A 19,381-nucleotide genomic window follows, 5' to 3' on the forward strand; every position below is an offset into this window, starting at 1 on the left:
AGCATCAAGTGAAAAAAGCAGCAAGAAAATTACTAACTGACACCAGGACATGGCATATTTATTTTGTCCTGTCAATTATTTTTAAAGAATCCCTTGCTTATGGAGGAAGATTTTTTAAAAACCTGGACTATTAAATAAAGATGTCCACAAACACCAGTTTCTTCATTTTTCCTCATTTTGGAGAAAGTGAGTAGTGGAATGGTTTGGGGTTTTTCACTTTATATTATTATACTTTTGCTGGTGCTGAAAAGAACTCACGTTTCAAGGGTCACAGAATAAACCTGCATAAAGCATTTATGACACTGCGGTAATGCATTTATGAAGGCAAATACTCACGGGCACTTAGGACATTAGGTAAACACCAATATCAGATGTTCTCCTCAACACTTCAAAGCTGCAGCCGAGTGCAAAGTTCCAGAGGTACCAGCTACTCCAGGGTCAGCGGTGGCTCCGAGGAAGCACATTCAGAGGCCTGGACCTGGAGGTAATTTCAATGTGTTCTCATCCAGTCATGAGCACACAATCACCTATTGAAAGTGTCTGGCTTGGAGTGCAGACAGATGGAGAGCACAGGGGTTAGTACAGCCAGGCCTTGGACTGACCTTTGCAGAGAGAATTAAATCAGTCTGACCTTGTTGTGAAGCCTAAATTATATCCATAGACCCCCAAATAATGCATCTTTAATGCATCACTGCCCTCTTTTTATCTGCCTCTTTACCTCGAGGGTATCTTGTTTGCTAACTACTGATGTTAAATTGCAGCTATTTATGCTTACATTTGTGACCTCGGTGGACATCTTGTCACATTTTTCATGAGCACTTGGAAAAGTAGAGAAATATTTATATAGAGAGAGTTATATAAAACTGAGGTCTCGTTTCACTTCTACATAAAATAAACATTAATAGGAAAAGAAACCTGGTTCAACTGTGGGGCTCTGTATTCATTGTATAAGTCTAACACAATAGTCATTGTATGATTCTGAGCTTCAATATCATCCATAACCTATCATCTGGACAGCCTGGAAAAATGAACGGTGCCACATAATAGGATTTCCAGTATCTTACAAACAACTTTTCTTCTCAGATATTTTTAATATTTAGGATTTTTTTTAAAATTCAAAATAGTGCTAAGAACAGAATAACCCCTGTGACACCTGTCAGTTTTGGTAATGCAGACCTCTGGACAGAAACAATACCGAGTCCACAGGCTGGAATCTCGACTGGAAACCAGCTCAGTTCAGACCAGGAAGGGTTTAATTGGTGCTTCTGTTGACTGTAACAGCAGAGGAGCCCAGTGGAAGTTCAGGAGAATTGCATCCTTTCCCACTGCCTAAAAGGCTCCGTTTTGTGGTTTTCTGTTGTACCTTAACCCAAACAAAAGGTGCTTTGAAAAAAAAAATCTTAGTCCAAGATGTTGTTTTCCAAGTACCATTATTCTAAAGTGCATCAAGTTCCCTTTCAGCTTTTATTAATCACAATAAAACTCTGACTTAAACTGCAAAATGAATGAGGTTTTGTTCCTCTGCTGTTCATTTGGGATCTTGGGTCTGTCACCAGCTGTCTTTACAATTTGGGCAAGTCAGCGGGGCCTGTCACAGGGAATCCTCTGGAATCTCCATGTGGAAAGCTGAGATTCCAGAGGCTGGTGAGGTCCACCATGCACAGGATTGGCACCACACCACACTCTTCCCAGCAGCTACCAGGGTAGCTCACCCAACTTACAGAGTCACTCCAGGGCTGGCCCTCCCACCTGGCTGACCTAATCATCCTGCTCTCTAAGCCAACACAAAAATATTTGCTCCCTTTTGCGGAGAGGGTTTTTGCTGCTTTAAGGAGGGGAGAGGAGCAGGAGCAGCAGCACAGAGCGTGCAGCTGCAGGGCGGAGAAGAGCAACCCAGTGCAGCACTGATTTAAATCAGCTGCACAACCACACCATTAGATTAAACTGCTGATGAAGGTTAAGTTTGGTCTAATCCTTGGCACTGAAGCAGCTGAAATGCTGGAAGATGCTGCTTGCTCCCAGCTTTATTCCTTACATTGAGAAAAGCCCAAATCATCAGAAGTCTATTTGCATCACTAAAGAGCCACGCGGCAGGGTGGGCTACAATGATAACGCTCCTCACTGGTGTGAGCAGTGTGCCTGCTGAAATAAAAATTAATATTTTACCCATTCCCTATGACATTATTTTCAAAACAGATAAAACAGGGCACACTTCATCCCAAACTGCCCGCTATTACCTCCTCAAGAAGCTCATTCCTTATCCCAAAAGTGAGCTTTGGGATCAAGTCAGGCACTCAGGGTCCTGCAGATCCCATACTGCCGTAACCACCCTTGAGTGCTCTGCCTGTGCTGAGTGAAACCTGTCCACAGAAGGTAACAACTGTTAGTCAGAAGCACCAGCCCTGGGCAAAGGAAGAGCCACAGCTGCATGCAATGTAAGCGATGTGGTGTTATTTTAATTGGGTTTCTTTGGCTCACAAGTCTCAGGTGCTCCTGAGAGACACGTAGGGATAATCTGCTGGGAAAGCAGAGGTCAGTGCAGCCCACAGAGCTGGGCTGTCGGCATTTTCTGCCCAGAAACATGTTAGAAGTCCCTGAAAATGGAAGTTTCACATTGCCAAAAGCACACAGCATAGCATGAGCACCAGGTTCAACCGCCCCGCTGCAGATGCTGCCTGATATTTTAAGATTCTTCCAGATAAATAAAAGTTCCTGTATTTCAAGGAACAGGAGCAGCAGCTGACTATAACAACAACCAGTCAGGGTTTGTCAAGTCCCCCGAAACCAGGGTCACTGCTGCAGCCCAAGAGCTCCCTTCTGTCAGCTGCAGTCTTTCCCCACCTTCTAAACTCTGACAGTTCCAAGGTCATCAAGCCTGATCCCAAGCTCTCACAGCTGAGGCAGCAAAATTCAGTCTTGCCAGCCCTGCTGAGAAGTCTTGCTCCAGCTCTGACCCCAGTACTCTTAGTTCTTCTTTCTCTTATATGTGGTTCCCTTGTGGCTGCCTACAAGGTGTGTGGAGCAAGGAACAGAGCCCCCAGGAGTTATATATGCCTATCTGTGTTTCCCCAGTCGTGGAAAAGACAATCATAGGATGGAATGGACATAGAGGAGAAACAGACAACAAAAAAAAGCCTGTGTCTTCAAAATCATTTAAACCTCCAAGGCTGCAAACTCCAAAATATCAAGTGTGATCTAAACAGTCATATAGAATATGATGAGTACAAACTACTACCTACTTGCTTTGTCTACACAAAGCCAAAAAAGGCTGTGATAATCACTCTATTTGATTCCATGATCTGATTCCTGTGTTACCTTATTTCTCAGAGACTACAGCTCTGCGTACCACAACATGCCTGTCAAGATGTGGATTTACAGGTTACACGGTAGTAGAACCTGCTGGTTTTCAGCTCCAATCGACATCTGCTTGTCGGTACATGCCTGACAGAGTTGCAGTCCAGATTAGGAAACATTTGTTTATTGCCCCAAAATCCCCAACATATTTTTCCAGCTATGTTCCCAGTGCTGAGCTCCATGCTACCCCAGCTCTCTGGTAGTCAGCTATCACACTGCTTCCTGGTATAAAATTGATTAGAAGCAGCGTGAAATGTTATCAAGCTGACCCTCGGGAGGCTTGGCCCAAAAATAACAGATGGGGAAAGTGGCCTTTTGATTAAACTTTCAATTGCCAAAAACTGTACATTTCCCCTCACCATGCATGTGCACACATGTTGTAACTCAAGAGAAGTCCATGCAAGCTGCAAAGAGCTTAGAACAGGCTTATTCTTATCAACACTGCTGTTGCTGAACTCAGCAGGACACTGGCCATCAGCTTCAGAAGTGGCAGGAAAAAGGTCCTTTGTTCCACTTTTTATTTCACATCTCTCTCTTCCTGGCGTCGCCCAGCTGATCCCGGGGAGAGGATGCGAAAGTAACCAGAGCAGGCCCAGGCTGCCTGCCCGTGATACAAGAGCTGCTAGAGGGGGTGGTGGCAGCTGCTTGGGAAAGCCTTGCCGATTTTCAGGCATTCTCTATAGCCCAGGCCAAGGTGCTTTCAGGGTGGTTCTGAGTAAGCACAAATCATACCTTTCCAAGATGAAAAAATTACCAAAAAATCTCTTCTGGTAAAATCCTGAGAGACCCAGGTCCTGCTGCAAAGAGACAAAGGAGCTACAAAGGATTTTGGTGGGAAGAAAAATGACAAAGAAAGCAGCACATCTTCATGCACACCTGTACTGATATGAACCTCTGATAATATAAATCTGATTTACATATTCATATATTTATATGCCTGACTGTTCCCATTTCAAAGAGTCTTATTGCCTAAATTGCTGCAGAATATCCAGATGTAAAAGAATGAGGGAAGGATGGAATAGCAGACCTTGGAACCTGAATTTCCAGGCCTCAGTAGCTTTGCCACCGTCTCGTTTGCATAGGTTTTTCACTCTATTCTAGAAGTGCCAGCATACTTTGAGCCACTCATACAGAGCATCTATGGTAGAGATTAGTAACAGAACAGCTTGACTAGGGATTTAAACACAAATGTTTTTGTCTTCGGGCCCAACATTTAGAGCTCACCCCTCATCCATGTAAAATTGGCCATATCTAGTGAGAGGCCATGAGCTGTCACAAAGCTGCCGTTTTGAGAAAAACACATATCAAAATTGATCACTGCTTTCCCGGCTGGCCAGTTCGGTGCTGTCCAGACCAGGACCTGCCTCTGTGGGACACAGCAGGACCCTGTGGTTGCTTTTTTACATGCCACAATCAGTTGCATGTCACAATCAGAGCCACAATCAGTTTAAAACTGGTTTTGAGACCTACAGATGAATGACAAGAGCCAGGCATTGTAGCAAGCAATGATTACTATTATTCTGAAAACAGAGCTTGAGAGGAGCTGCTAAGAGCTAACAGGATGAGGAACATACACATTCATCCACACTTCTCTTTCTCTCTTTTCAGAGGACTCAAGGACCTTTATGTCCCAGCTCCAGCTGTAGTTCCTCAAAATTTAAGGAGGGCAGATCTTTCTACACTCATATTCTTTTTCCCCCCCGCCATGTTCAATCACAGAGTTTGTAATGCGTAACAAAAAAATAACCAAAAAAAAAAAAAAAAGAAAAAAAGAAAAGGTTCCCAAACACCTATTTAGTAATTGTCAAGGAGTACCAAGTCCATTATGGTGAGGGTACTTGGGAAGCAATGGAAAGAAAGAAGAAGTCATATTGCGCTCAGTAGGACACATCTGTCTTGAGCAAGGAGTTGGGATTCAGTCAGGGCAGCAGGGTGTACCTATGTGGAGCCTGCACACCCACAGCAATTTAAGGTAATATTTTGGTCACCAGACGGAGACCCCAGGTACACACTGGTTTAAGATCAGATTTGTGAGTGGCAGAAATTGGTATCGCATTGTAGGCCTGTTGTTTAACATTCTATGTATGCAAGATAGAGAACGAAAGAATAAGAATTATCTTTAAATCCCTACTAAATCAGGCCCTGCTTTCTCAAGGCAACCTCGAGCTTTAGTAGTTCAGACAGATTCTCTAGCTGACAATTAATATTAATGGGTAGATTTCACAATGTGGCATTATCACACTATGCGATGGGTGGGCATACCATCTGGGTTTTGGCAGGTATTAAATGTAATCAAAGGGATTACTTGGCTCAGGAAGAAATAGAAAACCTTGGGTTTGTTTAGGTTTTTTCTTCTTTTGTTTGGATGCAGCTCTAGGTGCACTTAGCTGTTTTTGCCTTGTCCTTTTGTTCCTTGTGATGAACGCTCCCGAGTTTACATGGGGAACGAGAGCCAGATAACCAGCCCATTATGTTAGTGGGAGCGAGGACCGATGTGCTTGAGAGCTTCCCTGTTTCTCATGCATTGTTGTTTTGGGATCGATTGGCAGCTCGTTTAGGGGTCCGCTGCTGCCTTTTAGAAGGTTAAGCTGCGAATTTAAACAGTGAAGGAATTAAAGGCAAAATTTATTTAGATAATCAACCAATCGGACCCTTTTCAAGATAAAAGCTGAAGAAATCAGGTATGAACAGATGCACGCAGAGGACTTTGCCCTCATCTTCCCACAAAGCAAATACTAAGTGCCAACTTTCCGGGGGGATGGGGGAAGGAAATTCCCCTCCTTCCGTCTTCCTCCTTCCAACCCAGTCACAAACAAGCCCCCGAGCATCAGCAACACTGAAGGGAGGAGATTTAAGTTTAAACTTTGGGAAAGCTATCGATTTCGCAGCCTTTCTCCTCTCCTGTCTGTGCCCCAGCTGATTGTAACTAAGTAATCCTCATCAATCTGTGGTAATGCAGGACCGTGTTTATTGCTGTAGTAGTTAAGTTGTTGTTAATTTTACACTAAACGGTTGTTATGATGATGAATGAGTAGCTCGGGCTGCCACCCAGGGGACTTCAGTCCGTGTAACCGACAAAAGGGAGATCGCAGAAGGAAGATCAGGGAAAAGCCAGAGCGCCCACCCGAGAAGTCGAGAAGTTTCTCCGGGACCTTAAAAAAAAACAACGAACAAACAAACAAAAATCCAAAACAAACAAACAGACCAGCAAAAAAGCAGAAGCTGATTTTCAGGTTGGTATTTGAATTTGGACGCTGGGGGGTAAAAGGTGCTGTTTAAGTGTAATTGCAATTCTTTTACATACTCGCTGGGATCAAAGAGGGGAACGAAAGCACAAGCCTCCCCGGCCCAGCAAAGCAACTGATGGGATCCTGCCCAAAATCATCGCGCTCATTAGCTCTTGGGGAAAAAAAAAAAAAACCCAACATCTATAAATTCACTCCCTGCCCAGGGTTTTCCTGAGGCGGGAAGGTTCGATAATGTAAACTGCAGGCGTGAATCGCGGGCAGCCCTTCCCGGGTGGAGCTCCGTGTAGCCCTCTCCAGCCCGGTGCCAGCCCGGGCTCCCACGTCCCTGCCCGGGCTCCCATGTCCCCCGGCCGTGCCGGTGCCAGCCCGGGGCGGGGCCGGGCCCGGCGCTGCCTTTGTCCCGCCGCCACCGCCGCGTCCGCGGGCGGGCGGCGCCCCCGTGCGGTCTCGGCGCGGCTCTGCCGGCCCCGCTCCCGCCGGGTCCCGGCATGCTGACCCGGCCCCGGAGCGCCAGGCGAGAAAATAACACATCCAGCCTGCCCGAAAAGAATACATCCAGCTGGGCTTTTCTCGCCTGGGGATGCCGCTGCTGGTTTCCGAGCTCAGTGGTGCAGGGAAGAGGCGCCCAAAGTTGTAAGCGCCCGACCTAAGATGGGTATGGAGCTGTCGGAGCAAGTCCAGAGGAGGGCAAAAAAGATGATTAAAGGACTGGAGTATCTCTCTTACTAGGAAAAGCTGATTGACTTGGGTCTGTTCGGCCTCAAGAAGAGACAATTTGAGGAGACGTCATCAATATGTATCAATATCTAAAAGGAGGGTGCTGCAAAGACGGAGCCAGACTCTTCCTGGTGGTGCCAACCAACAGAACAAGAAGCAACAAAAGACAAATTGATGTGCAGGAAGTTGCACCTAAACATGAGGAAAAACTTTACTGTGTGGATGACCAAGCACTGGAACAGATTGCCCAAAGAGACTGTGGCGTCTCCCTCGATTGAGATGTTCCACAACTGTCTGGACACAATCCTGTGCCACATGATCTGGGATGACCCTCCTTGAGAAGGAAGGTTGGATGAGACGCCTCACTGTGGTCCCTCCCAACCTGACCAGCTCTGGGATTCTGTACCTCCCTCCATCATTCACCAAGGGCCTGCAGAAGGAGAGGCTTCAACAGGCCACAGGAGAGTTACAAATGAACGCAGCCACATGTCTGGGTTAAAGCTCCATATGTCAGTGGAACAGCAGGGGAACCTCACTCAAGAATGAAGAATTAGATCTTGCTCTCCCAGATAAGAAAATCATTATAATCCAGGCTTTTACCTCCAAACAACAGCCAAACATGGGAATGATTAAACATGTAATCAGAAGGAAGTAATCAGTATTGTCTTCCATCCCCACAATCTAGAGATGGAAAAATGTACTAACCAGGCCTCCCAAGCTCAACAAGAACAGACCTGAAGGGCTAGAGCTGAAGAGGGACCTCAGCTATTTTAGATTATTCCAAAAAGTTCTCACAAAGCCAGTAAAGGATAAAATACCATCTGTCTATCTACTGTGTCCACTTTGCTCTTCCCTGCCATGACAGTGCCTCCGTAGCTCAGATTTAGCACATGCAGGAGTCCCCCAGTTCAATTCCAGCAGTCCCAGACTAGACTTACAGTCTGGGACTGCTGGAATTACAGTAAATAACTCTATGGCCATGTGACATCCAGTCTTCAGATACCAGGAAAGCAGCTCAAGTCAGAGGGGGCCAGAAGACAGGATTTCAATTTGCTCTGGCTTTGTCCCAACTCCAGACAATCCTAGGCTTGCTCAGTAAAGCTCATTTGGCTTTTATGAGAGATCAGAGCTGGGCAGAGAATGGTTCAGGTTACATTTCAACATGACACCTGCCCTAGAGCCTGACTTACCTGGATGAAGGCCAGATGTAGGTGAGTCACCAAACAAGTCCTCAAGAGCCATTCTCAAGATGTTCAAGTCTTTGTTTCCCTAACACACAAAGTAACTTGTGATGCACTGCTGGTGTGTCAAGTCAAACAATAGCACCATTAATCACAAGAACCTTTGGCAGTGCCAAAAGCAGTGCCATCCTATTTTTCCATGGTCATTAGTGGCTTCAGACTCTCAGCCTAGTAAAACAACAATCCCTGTCCAGCCTCTTTGCAATTCAAACAGGACTATTACATGAGTGCTCCAAGGGCTGGTAGACTCCTTAAGCCATATCCAGCTATCCTATACTTTCCATACCTATAGTTAACACTAATTTGGACATATAACTCAAAGCATCACCATGGTAACCCTTTCCATGACAGACAGGATTCTCTCAAGAAAGCCAACACAAAAAAGTTCCAGATGGCTCTGGAAGCTCAACAGCCATACTAATCCCTTGCACATCCAACTAGTATCCATGCTGACTAGATGAGATCCATCCATAAGGGAGTAAGAGATGACTTACAAGTACCAGGTGAGTAAAACATTACGTCTCAACTTGAACACCACAGTCCAGCCAGCACCAACAAAACCTCACCATAAATTTGGATTGCAAACAGCAGATTATATTATATCCTCTTAGAATTTACATAAAACAATATTATTAACTGCTGGTAAAACAAAGAGCAATGGGACATGGTGGTAAGGGATTCTGAAGGTTTGATTTATCAGAGCTAAGAATTAAAACTGTGCTAAGTACCTATTCTCCAGGAGAACAGCAAGAAATACCCTGCTTGTGTAGTTTCAGACACTTAGTACTTCCTGAACCTCCCTGTTGTGCTCAGAGTACTTCACAAATGGCAGCAGCTCACCCTTGGGCCCTGCCATAGGGGTCTGGGACACCTGCCTGGCTCCACCTGCCAGCTTTATCTCAGAGCAGGAGGGGACATGTGAGGCAACCTTCAAACTTTTGTTCCCCAGTCAGTCAGAAATATGGCCTCATCTCATCAGGTGCCGAGCAAAAAGACAACTGCCACAAACCGCTTGTGATCCAATGTGTTCCCAAGACAGTGGCCAACATTTACTTCCTGTTATGATTAGCAGCAATTGGACTATTGAAAACAGACAAATGTATCAGGACTCCTTAACATTAATGGGCAATAAACAAAATAAATGAATGCCAGTTCTTCCTTATTGACATGGCTATACCTGTTCTGTGCATGCTGTTCCTACCTTCTGTTCCAAGGGGAATACAGCTCCTGTGCCACATCAGGTCTTGTGGTACCCTAAACCAGAAGGGGACACACAGAGTAACAATCTCTGAATATGTTCATCACTGGTGTTACTGCAAGCAGCATGGGCTGGAGCACCCAATATTGAAGTCTTTCCACAGGTCTGCCACTGCCTTTCAGCATTGTTTTCAGCAATTCTCTCAGCCAACTGCATGTATTTCCTCCTCCCCAAGTGACATGTTCCATGTATGAAGCCAAAGGATCCAATCCATGGCTACCCTTGTGTAGGAAGGGTTCCCTGCAGGATTATCCTCTGTTCATGTGGATCCATGTTCCCACACAAGACTGAGTCTTTTGCCAAAGTCTCATGTCAGTGACTGGTGGGAAGAAGAGGCTGCTGGGTGGTCTTACCCCTAAATTATTTGCTAACTGCTTCCCTAGGGACCATGGCAACTGTGGCACAGACAAGAGAATCCCTAAGGACAGCACTGAATTGGATCACAGCCAGCCACTTGCAGGAGAAAAAGGGAGATGTTCTCGTGTTGGCATGGGGATGAGGTGCCATCCCTCTTCTGTAGGGGCCAGAATCATCTCCAGTCTCAACAATCTACATTCTAAATTAAGGGCTACTATCCAGGAGAAGAAAGCAAAATAAAAGGAAGCAGCAGCAATATGAAGAGACCAGGCATTTATTCCTGGCTCACTTGCTCTTAATGGAGATACCTCACTCCTTGACAGCAAAGCAGGGAGTCTTAATGCATGGAAGTTTGCCAAGTAAATTGAGATCTTTGTACAATAGGCACTTTCGACATGCACAACTCCTGGCTTATTAAAGCAAAACAAAAGCCGCTCACCTTGAGGAGAGTTTAGAAATTAGGAGCCACAGTTCCCTGTGGCACAACACTTCACAGGATTATTTAAGTTTGCACACATCCAACCAGCAATGCTTGACTAATTAAATACCTAACACCAAAGCGGAAAACAGCGAAGAAGACACAGGACTGCTCTGTCTCTTCCATACAATTTCCCAGGCATTCTCCAGAGCCCCATTCTGCTCCCTTTGAGCAACGTCCAAGCTTCAAACAAGGCACTGCATCGTGACCTTAGCATATCCTTACATGCAGTATAAATGTATGTGTGAGGGAAGAAGAGCTGCATATAAGTGGCCTATTTAGAAAGGTCCCAGAATACTTTTTGTGCAATTTTCCCCTCAGCTCCCCATCCATCCATTCATCCATCTATCCCTCCCTGCTGAAGTGGCAGGTAACCTGAGCAAGAGCAGTGTGTGAATTGATTTGGAGGCGTTCAGTGCATCGGTGTTCAGCTCTGGCCAGCTGCTGCATCATTGATTGCCTCAGGATCGATTTGCACACCATTCCCACTCACCTGCCAAGTCAGATGGAGAAGGAACAATGAAGTGAAAAGAAAATTATGTATTTGTAGTAGACACTTTCACCTCTCTCCACTTTCTCCCTCAGGAGAAGTTAAGGGACCTGGAGTGATTTCAGTGCTACTTTTAGCAAGTGTTAGAAGAGAAGTCAGTACAAAAAAGGGGACAACAGAGATGACCCTCCTTCTCTGTTCCCTTTGACAAGAACCACCTACAGCATACAAGAAACTAATATTTGTGCCTATAACAGAGGCAGAGATACAGCAAGACAGAATTTTGGCTGATAAATAAATCTTCTACTGTACTGTAGTCTTGTACACCAGCCATAGATTATATAGTTTTCCATTTGCTTACAGGACTAGAGCACTCAAAGACACAAGTATTTCAGATATCTACACCAGTGGCAAGGATAGTTCTCTCATGTCACATGTAAAATTCTCTAATGCTGGATAACTCCAACATAAACATATCCCATTTCTATTGTCCTTTTTTTTCCCTTTCCTCTTCAAACACAAAATAGCATTTAACTGATTCACCAACTCCCTTCCCCAAACCCTACACAGATTCTGACAACATTTTTCCAAAAATTGCTCCAGAAATCTCCCAATATGGGTACTAGTCAGTGACTCTCAGAAGATCTGTTTTCATATATCCCTTGTGAAAATGGGTATTAGGCTCCTAAGTCAACTGAAATGCACTACATATGACTCTGAGCTGGACAAGGAGACCCAATGACAGGGGACAGAAACAATGGCAGCAAATAGAGGCATAAATGAGAGAAAGCACTATGCTAGGCTATTACACAAGATGCTTTGAAAACAAGCTCAGACTCAGAAAATCCCTAATCTGCAAACTGCTGAAAGTAGGAAATTATAACCCAGCAAGTGTCATACTCTACTTGTCACATTTTATCTTTTCTCCCTTATGCATCTACTATTGGTCACTGTCAGAGACTAAAATATTGTGTTAGGAGGGAGTTTGGTTTGACATTGGAGAGACATTCCTACACTCTTGTCTATTGGGAAATTTAATTTTCACAACATGTGTCAAATAGGTGTTATTTTTCCTTCCTAAAGAGTTTGCAGAAACAGGCAGAGTAATTAAAGGTTGCACTTGCAGATACCATCACTATTATAGTTATTACACAATACAGTCGTATTATTACAGTCACCACAGCGTTGTGTTCCTCTGGTTTCGGTTTTATCAGCTGGAGACACTTGCTTTCTAATTTAAGGTACATTGCAGGCTTCTAGTGAATTTGGGACTAAATGGCCATCTGTTTAAGAGTGCTGGGTAACCTTTGTGTTGTTATCCTATTTTCAGAATAATTCACCTTACCTTTATGCACTAAAAAAAAAAAAAAACCAACAAAAAACAAACAAAACAAAAACAAAAACTCCAAAACCAGTCTGGCACCATAAATTGTCCAGCAATTTACAGAGTCTTTTGGGTGACAGAATCTGCAGAATGAAGAGAAACTTGACGCACTGCAGAGCAATTCAGGGTTCTGTAAAGGCCCTGCCCTCAGGAACCCAACCCATTTATGAATATTTTTCTCTCCCATTTACAGAGATTTAGATAATATAGAGAATTTAAATTGTAAGCTGAGGTATCATTACCTACATGCAGGTGTCTCCATTTCATCAAGTGACACTCATCCTTTTGTGCTCTTCTGAAATAATTGGTTGCAGAGAATAAAACATTCATCATCTATTTCCAAGCAACACATCACAATAACCCTTCTCTCTGTCCACCTTTTCCCTTCAGGCACTTCTTGATCCCTCCCCCCTCAAGCAGATTATGAAGGTAATGTTCCTTTTACCTGGGCCTTTTGCCCCAGCCATTTTACTCTTGTGCTTTGAATTCCTCTAACATCCTCCTCTGTGTCATCACATCAAATTCAGATGCCTTGTTCTGTGCTTCCAGCTTCTCCTCTCTGCTTATTCATCCTCATTTCCTAGTGTTCAGCCCCAGCAACCCCCATCTTGCTACTAAACCATCATCAGCTTCACACACAGGGAACTCCACATGCCCAAGGGTCCTCTCTCACCTTTGCCCCCTCCATAAAGTGATCTTGAAAGACCTATTCTTCCTCTACAACATAATACAGGACTCATTGCTTTTGTGACATCTGTGAGAAACTCCTAACAAAGCTGATAATGAAAATGTTATCAACTATTTAGGTACAATCAGTCCATATTACAAAGTTTATTAACTGCAGGTGAAACAAACAGCAACTGGACACAGTGGTAGGTGATTCTGAAGGTTTAATTTTTTAGAGCTGAGAAACAAAACTGTGCTAAGTATGCGTGGTCTGAAAAAAAGCAAGCTTTTCAGGAAAAATACACCTGGATACCAAAGACATCTGAGATGACCCCACAAAGGTACAAGGGATTTTGAAGGTCTGTTACAGAAACTATTTTTAATAGTTTAATAGAGGAAGAAATAAAAAGAAACATTCACTTCAGGTACAACCTTTACTCCGTTGCTTATGTGTCATTTATGCCTATTGGATTGAGTTGCAGACACATGCAGTAGGAATGAATAAATCCTGAAAGTCAGCTTATCAAAAATAGATTGCCAAGTCATGATTTCAGCTTTCCTCAGTTCCAGTGGATTGCCAAGTATCCCCTGGGTTTTTACTGAAATTTGGAGAAGAACCTTCTGAGGAATAACTGACCTGCCAGAGAAGACTTTAGAGGAGGCTGGAAGACAAGGAGTATTTTGAAGATGGATTCTGATAGAAAATCCCTGAAGACAGCTGGCTTAAAAGGTGAAGTATGGTCAGCATTTTTCTCCACAACAGGATGCTGCTGCGTGCACCAACTGGCACACCACTTCCTTTATCCTGACAGCTGCTGGATGCTGATATGGATACATATTTAACATTTTCCTCAGTCCAGCATACTAATATTAAGCCTTACTCCACCTTTTGCTAAAGGTCCAGCAGAGGTATATACCTAGAAATGTTAAAGCTCCTCTTTGAATCCAGGTTCAGAAGAACAAGCCCAGTCCTGATGTGAACACAGCAATGTTTAGAGCGTGCAGTCATGCCACACTTGCAATTGTGGGGCTTCTCCACTGACATGCTGTGGAAAGGAACAGCACATCGAGCACTGATGCAAGAGTCAAATTGGTAAGTAGCTGCATAAACTTCCTCTATGGCTCATACTAGACCTAGTATTTGGTGTATTTTAGGTGCTCTACAGAACAGTTATTTATAGAGTCAAGGTTCCAAGAAAGGATCTGTACCATAAGCTTTTGTTTCCTGCCTGAGAAAAGAGGCAGTCCTTCCAAAATGAAAAAGTAACTCTGACATTCTGAGCTTGAACCATGGAACAGAAAATAGTTCATTTACAAAGAATCAATCCCATCACACACAGTTGCTTTGAACTCTGTTCATAATACAGCTCAGTGTAAAATACATCAATTCTATCAAACAGAAAAAAGCAAACTTAGCTGGGTGAGTCATGATGAGTTGTGAAACTGAGGGAGCTTGCCCTGTCCCTTGGGATAAATAAATTGTCATTGATTCCCCCCTCCATTCTGGTGATCTCCAGAGGGAAGCAGATTGTGATGAGCTAGTAAACTCTAAAGCCAGGAGCTTCTTGCACACTCTTTGTCTTGAGAAGGGAAAAGACTTGGACAAATCTTGTCTCCTCACTCATAGTAAAGACACAAAGGCCACCTTTGTGTATCTCATGTCAAACTGACTTAGAACACAGCAGGACATCAGAAAGAAATTCCCAAGTCCTTCTACTGCTTCTGTACTGGCTTGTTTCTCAATGCTCTTTGTAGAACTCCTCTGCAGATAATCCAGTGGAAAAACAGCTTGGAGCAGATAATTGCAGGGGCTGGGAGGGTAGGGATAGCTTTGCAGGGAGAGGAAGTGAGCTCTGCCTTTTTTCTTCACAGTGCAACTGCCCCACACAGCAATTCCTCTCTCCCTACTGATGTGGCTGTGACTGATCTATGCAGACCCATTCCTCTAAGTTCAGCCCTGTCCATACACAACAGGCAGTGCCTTAACTGTAGCACAAAAGACCCTGTGAAGACAATTGGGCCATTGACAGATTCTTCACAGTCCAAGTGAGGACAGCGCTGCTGTGAACTCTTCTCCTCATCCACTCCTATGCCCGCAGAGGAGCTCAGATGTTCCCTTCCTAACATGACAGACAAAATCAGCTGGGTGAGTTCAAACCAGCTGTTTGAACTGGTTGAGCTAAGCTGATACTTCTGTTTGACACAGAAGAGAGACTGTTGGTGCTGGTGTTGATTATTGCCTTTGGCCTGCAGAGAGGAGCCCAAAGAGGGCGTCTCACCATGGCCCTTCATTACTGACAGACATTAATCCTTTTCAACTATTCCTGTGAAGGAATAAAGATGGACACTTTTCCACCAACATTATATCTTTAAATGCAGTATGATTTTTAATCCAAATAATTTAAACTTGAAAGTTCTCTCACATTTATGCACATCCATCAGCCTTTGAGATGAGCTAACCAATAGAAATCACAAAATCTTACTTTAACAGCCTACTTTATGCTGTAGGCAATTAGCATTCACTATTCTTTTTTAATTACAACTTCAAATACAATTTCTTTCTATTTTCTTCAGTTTAAGGTAAACTTCTGTAGGGTACAGTCCTGTTCCATAGAGGTTCACAGCAAAGACTGAGTATTTCACACACAGGGAAGAGGCCATAGAGTATTTGTTCACTGTTCTACCTCTTAAAGTCCTCATAATATTAATTATTAATTATTCACTTTGTGAAATCTGTGTCACAGAAGTTACATGCTGTTGCCTTCTAAATTGGTGTAACCCTGATAAGGATCTAATTTAACTCAGTCTGTTGCTTAAGGTTATCTGGATATTTCGTGTGCTGTGCCAAACCCTGGGTTGTGAGCTCACCTTGCATGAGACATACCAATCCTATTAAATAAACCTAGCCTTGCATCTTAAACCTATGATCCAAACCCATATTCTTTACCTGCAAATCCAAGCAACCAAAGTCAGAGATACATACTACTCATTATTCTGTTTTCTAAATATTATTTAAGAAGAATCAAGGTTTTCAAAGCTGGACACCAGAAATGGGTATTCAGATTTATCATAATGCAACCGACATAGAAAATTATTTATTGGATGTAAGCAAAGGTTTATGCCAAAGACTTTGGAAATTGATTTAGAAGTCCTGCATGGAAGCAGCTCTGGAAGCAAATGAAAAACATTCAGCTTCTCACAGATCTCCCTTTTTTCCATTCACTTTCCACCATCTTCTAAACCACAGTTAGGGAATTGAGATCTTAGAATAGACAAGGCTGTAAATCCTCAAAAATTCTGGGTAATAATTGACTGAAAGGGAGCAAATTTTCAGATTACAGAATCAGACACAGGTTTGCTGAACACAGTAGCTGAACACAGTAGCTTGATCTCAAAGAGACTGGAGGTCAGTAGACTCATATACGTGGAGCCAGGAGAAGGATGAAGAAAAAGAAGACAAACCTAATCTCTAATCCAATCTAGGAGTGGCATTGGCAGAGATAAAAGTCACATGTGACTAAACCTCAAGGTCTTCTATCAATAAGATAAAAAAAAGCAGTGACAACAACCACTGAAAAGTGCAGGAAAATCAAAAGGCTGAAACATCATAAATCTAAGTTCACACACCACTGATTTGTTAAATTCAAAGCCAGGAGCTCCATTCTTCCTACTTGGTATATTTTGTGAGGGTGAACAGCATATTCCACTTCTATGGTATCATAACTTTTTTCCCCTTGTTTGTCTGTGAAAGAGAATCTTCAGTTCATGCCCAGAGTCTTAACCAAGGCAGTGAAACCTACCCAAGTTAGAATTCCAAATACGAGCCAAGAAATGAAAATTCTGTCACCTACCTTGGGATGTTGGTACTAAAGCATAACAATGGCATGTAGGAGGTCAGCACCAGCTGTTCTGCTGACAGCATTGTAACAGATAAAATGGGACAGTGGTGAATAGCAAAGAGTGCATTTGGAGCTGCAGCAAGGAAAGAAACAGAAGAAAGGAAGGGAAATATGCCCTTTTAGCACCACTGTGAATTTTCCTGCAGAATGGGGCTGTAAGGAGGCTCTAAACAGAGAGGAAATGGGTCCATCACTAAAACAGCAAGTGCACTGAGATGGCTTTGCAAACTCCTTCCACCAACATCAGCAGTGGTGCCCTTGAAGACTGAAGGATTGTTTGACCTGCACACATTAACCTACAGATCAAAACAAAAAAAAACACAACTAGATCTTTTCCACCGGATTCCGGTTAACTCACTTATTTAGGCAGATCCCTGCATTACTAAACCCTTGATATCTCAGAAGCCAATAAAACAAATGCCACTTCAGGAAAACAAGCCAAAAATACCTACATTTTCAAGTCTTGAGTTTGAGGTTTGCTTGGTGGAAATTGTAACATGGTTTTGCTGTTAATGACACTTGTGACTGGAATGAGGTATGTGCATCACACAAATTCCATCATGCTCTGCCACTGAGAGGTCTGTACATGCTCAGACTGAGGGAGGAATGTTTCACATCTGCATAGCTGAGCAGAAAAACTCAAGGAACTCTAGAACTGTTTGAAGCAACTAAGGAAATAGGCTGATACTAACTTCTGCAAGCTGGGGTTTTTTTTCTAAATTTTAGTTTCTTGGCAAATGCAACAAGAAAAATAGAAAGACATTGCATTAAACTTAGTTCTATTTTCTCTTGTTAGAATTCAAACCTAAAAAGTACTGGTAAAAATAAAGAGCTGATCTCAGCACTCCAAAAATTCAGACATGGGGGAAAGGAGTACAGGAAGAGGTGAAATGGAGGTCAGAGGATAGTGTTGGAAAAGCACCTGTGAAAAGCAGAAGTTTCAGACTGTTTATAACCCACCAGCTGAAAGTGAGACCTGTAACAAAAGCTCTAAGAGCAGTCAATCTGTGAAACCAAACCTGCAGATAATAACTCCTAAATCACAATCTAAAAACTGTAGAACTTAAAAATGCATATTAAGACTGTCTTTACAGCAAGTGTTTTTCTGTAGATAGACAGCAATGAAGATACTGGTGCTTACCACACTCCCCCTTCACCCGTGTAAGCCTCTGGCTGCCAGTCTCATGTTCTACCCCCATGGACTCTATTGCCAGGATGTAACCCCAATCCAGAAGAAACCAGAGTGAAATATCAGGCTTGTTGAAAACTCTTCTTAGTGCTCAGCCATCCATCAGCAAGTCTGTCTTCCTTCAGCCAAAAGCACAAAATTTCCCATTTTCTCCCTCATCTTCCATCTTGTGGTATTTCTTTGCTAAGACAACTTGGCACATGGCAGTAACATGTCCTGGTGTCCCTGACCTCCTCCTGTTTGCTGCTTCTTTCTGTAAACTGTGACACCATTTCTGATCACCCTCTGGTTTCTGCTGTCATTAAGGACAGTCTCCACAGCACCACTCCAATGACACCAGCAGAGATAAGCTGTATCAGCAATATAACCAAGAATGGATAACAGTAGGATAGTTTTATGGCTGGACAGTTCCATAAACAGCATATGTCCTAACTGCATTATAGAGATGAACTCTAATGGGTTCACCTTTACCCCACAAAACTGCTCAATTACATCACTAGGAACAGCAAGATAACCAGTGGCTGAATTTGGTTTGGTTTTGGGGTTTTTTTGGGGTTTTTTTTTTTTTTTTTTTTTTTTTTTTTTTTTTTTACAGATACACTGGAATAATTCATTTGCAAAACAGGACTTTAAATCTGATTCATGAAAGGTATAACAGGGCTCAAATCAAAGTATAGTTCATATTTGCCAGCTTCCTGTAAACCAGAGACCACTATGTTACTGGGCTTCTGGAAAACTTGTATTTTACCTCCCATTTCCAAACAGGTGTAACTGTCACTTAAAGAACATTAATTAAGATAGATCCATTGTGATTTCAGAGTACTTTTTGTCTAAGCTTGATAAATTTATCACAGACAGCCTTAACAATACATAACGAGTTATATCTGCACTTTCTGCACGTCTATGCAATTAATTTTCTATTTGTGAAAGGAAATGGAAAATGAAATATTGTGCCCTTTCTAATGCAGAGGCAGATGTAATGAATGGCTTTGGCAAATAGTTGTCAAAGTATGTTAACTAACATCTACAAATCTTTTCCTTCCCCAACAATAGTTTCAGGGCCCAGGATAATTTACTTCCCTTTTTTGTCATACTGATAT

This window comes from Taeniopygia guttata, chromosome 3, assembly GCF_048771995.1.
Source record: "Taeniopygia guttata chromosome 3, bTaeGut7.mat, whole genome shotgun sequence".
Classification (NCBI taxonomy): domain Eukaryota; kingdom Metazoa; phylum Chordata; class Aves; order Passeriformes; family Estrildidae; genus Taeniopygia; species Taeniopygia guttata.